Source organism: Sinocyclocheilus anshuiensis, unplaced genomic scaffold (assembly GCF_001515605.1).
Source record: "Sinocyclocheilus anshuiensis isolate Anshui unplaced genomic scaffold, SAMN03320099.WGS_v1.1 scaffold50, whole genome shotgun sequence".
NCBI classification, from domain to species: Eukaryota; Metazoa; Chordata; class Actinopteri; order Cypriniformes; family Cyprinidae; genus Sinocyclocheilus; species Sinocyclocheilus anshuiensis.
This window is the reverse complement of record NW_015542382.1, coordinates 2,626,055-2,629,914: the sequence shown is the minus strand read 5'-3', so window position 1 is coordinate 2,629,914 and position 3,860 is coordinate 2,626,055.

Genomic DNA, 3,860 nt, shown 5'->3' with positions numbered 1-3,860 from the left:
TTATCCTTACAAGCATGCACACACAAGCACATGCATGCAAAATCTCCTACTTCACTAATGACACCTCATTGCTTGTGAAAGCTGAGGAAGCAATTCCTCTCAACAGAAAAATTCATAATATGTGTAGAAATAGTATGAGAATTAATATTCTTGCAAATGCATTACAAAATCATGTAAAAATTCTAATACATTTAGATAATTCTAACTCTTTTCCTTACAAATATCATATACTTGTATCCTAACCTAGTATGCCTGCATGGCCTTATGCGATTCCATTACGGTACAATGTTGCCTTGAGGCAACATGCAGTTTTTTGTAATTTCCTATGATACATTTGATGAAATATTATGCAACGTTTTTGAAAATACTTCTTTACTTTCCAATGAAGGTGACTAAGATTTTTTTGTAGGCAATTATATGCACGGAAATTGATGAAAAATGCACTTTTCATTGGACAAAATATAGAGTGACGTGCACGTCCTGAAAGTGGAAACAAAATGGACCCCTGGTGACCACTTTTACCACTTTTTTTTATGTTCATTTATTAGTATTTGACTTCTACTTCCCTGAGACAGCATTGATGAGTGTCTGACTGCTAGCTGACATGTAGTTGCAAAGTTACTTACCGTTAGTAGAATGTCTAAAGTGTTACCTCAAATTTACCTCCACACAACTTTCTTAAATCAACAAGTGATGAGTCAAAATGTATGACCCAAAGTCAGTGATCTATATCTTAATGCATGTGAATGTGTGTATTTACCTGCTATTGAGTGTGTAGTTCTGCTGTTTCAGGTTCAGTTCTCGCTGTTGAATCTGTATGACCTCCCTGGACAAATCCTCAGGTTTCCTACAACAAAATCATTTGAAAGTAAGAAGAGAGCGACAGGTATTTTATAAAAAAAAAAAATCTACTAGCACCAGATGAATAGGGCACAAAAAAGGGCCGGAAATGTCCAATAAAAGCCTATTTTTCATTTTCAGCAAATGGACACTTAACCTTCAGAAAATGCTGCTAACCCACCTCAAGGGGTCAAAATATATCGCAATGAGCTAGGGCTGCACGATATATCGTTTCAGCATCGATATCGCAATGTGCGCATCTGCGATAGTCACATCGCAGGATGTGCAATGTTTAGTATACTGATCGTTATATTTACACTGATCGTTTTCTTTGCTCACACAGACACCGGTACAGGAACAGCTGTACAGAGATACCCATTTTTAAATGAATTTAGTAGCAGAGCTACTGCAAGCGATTTTCAGTGCTGGAAATCCATTTATCCTTTGTTGAAACTTCTGGGTCGTCGCGGAGAGCGTAGGTCACGGTTGCTTAGCAACGGCAGATGCCACGAAATTGCAAGCTCCCGAACGCTTTGGAAAGAAGGAGAAAGCAGCGCGGCTGGCTTTTCCACGCGTTTTTAGGTGCGACATATGAACGGCCCCAAAGTCTTTCTACACTGGACGCAACAAAGCGACTTTTGCAAATCACTTGAACTTTGTGTCAGTACGTCATAAATAGAACGAGGCATCAGTTTACTGTCGGGATTTGTCGTGTCGCGCCGCATCCAGTGTAAACAGCATCACTGATTATAATTGGCTCGATAATATTTTGTCGCGTCGCGCTGTGCCGCTCGCGTCCGGTGTAGACACGGTGAGAGCCACGCAGATGCACGTGAACACCGAAGTCCGCTCACGTCCGCGTCTATTTGTGCCTCAAATGACACATACACGCGAAATTATGTCAAAATGCATGTCTCTGCAAGTATTCTTGTAAACACAGTTGCTTATGGTTTAGTTGAAAGTAAACAATTGAGAAAGAAAATGGATGTGTAACAGTATATTGGTTCACAGCAGTTTAATATTCCTGCTGTCTGTCATGAATGTAAATCAAACAACAAAACACAGAGAAAAACACTTTAAGCTTTAACACAGATTAGATTAAATTTTTTTATACAGTGAAGACTATGCATTGTTATTTTACATTTGATTATTAAATTTCTGTACCTGAATACTGTTAGACTTACCTTAAAAATATAAACCACTGTTTATTTCACTTCTATCTTTGTTCTATTATTTTTATCTATGCTTGTAATTTGTTTATTTTCTATGGTGATTTACTCGCCTACAAAATCACCCCAATCATTGATTATTTTTTTTCCAAATAGAGCTATTCAAGTCATCTAGTGATTCTTTTTTTTTATATCGCAATTAAAAAAAAACAAAAAAAAAACCTCGCATTGTGAGTTTTTTCCAATATCGTGCAGCCCTACAATGAGCCATTTATAATTTACAATTATTATAATACAATTATTATATATAAGGTTTGCAATTCTAACAACCCTATTTCCTAAATTTGGGACATGTCTAAAGTAAAAAAAAAATCATGTTTTTTTTGTGTGCGTGTTATTTTATTTATTTATTTATTTAATTACACAGGAATTGTATAAAAACAAATCTGACATTTTTTTAATTAATTTTCTAGCAATGAATTTTGTATGGAGTAACGGACAAGTAAATATTAATTTTGTCAATTAAAATTAGTTAAAGGGGTCCTATTATGCTCTTTTACAAAGTCTTGATTTTGTTTTGGGGGTGTACTAGAACAGGCTCTCATACTAGGTTGTTCGAAAAACACATTATTTTTCACATATTTTGCATTATTACAACACCTCTCTCCCCAGTCTGACATGAACGGCTCGAATAGTTCCTGTATCAAATGAAGGCCCACCTTCTGAAATACAAAATGTGCTGTGATTGGTTAGCTGGGCCAGTGCGTGTTGTGATTGGCAGCACTCGGCACCTGGTCGGGAAATGTCACGCCCCTTACCATAGCCGCCTGCGAGCTTCAGTGTAAATATTGCGTCAAAATCAAATCAATTTGAGCGCGATTTAAACCCGGATGATTGTAACCCCTCTAAGTTCATCTGCCTTGGGAAACTAGCGTGTCTCCGACATCGTGATAACACTCGTTGCTTTCTCTAGTGCAGCTCAACCAGGTCTCGTCCCATTCGTTGGTATTTGTGATATCACAACATTAAAATGACTTTAACAGACATCTAAGGTGTTCAAAGTTGAGAGAGATGAAACTGAAGTAGCGACAGACTTTCCCTTGCATATTGTGATCTACTGTCAAGTATAACACATTATCGGGATAAAAAAAAGTAGTGCAGGGACTCGGTTCTATCCATCGCTTAATGTTTTAATTTTATGTTATGAGCTATGCATTCAAAAATGGAGGCAGATCTGAATGTGAGCTTGTCTGGGAGCAGAGTTTAAGTGGACTGGATAATAAATGTTTAAAGTTTAAAAAAAATGCATGGATAAATCATTCACAAGGATTTACAAAATAGATAGCAACTTTAAAACGGTCTACTTTCCATGCAATGCTAATTATGATCCACAATAGTTTACCTAAAGCATCTAATAGTTCAGACAAAAAAAAAATAAAAAAAAGATTTTCTTGTCGTAATTGTACACTAGAGTGTACCTTACTCATGAAAAGCATTATATAAGCCCACAAACTGTAAACTCTGAAAACTCATTCTCAAACTTAAACTCATTCTATAAAAGACTCATTAGCACCTGCTAATGAAACAAACTCATTTGTGAACTCATGATGGAATCCCTTTCCTAACAAAGATGAAGACAATTTCTCCAAAGTCCAAAGCTATAACATTTACTTTTTCTAATTAAGTACAACTGTTTCCTGACGTATTGCCCTGACTAGGTTTTTAAAACAGCTCTTTGTGAAAACACATTGACTTTTCTAATTCGTCAAGCCCCCACACATTTCAAAATTACCCATTGTTCAGTTGTTTTGTTTGGTTTTTAAAACTTGATGTCATAATAGAAGTTATGCA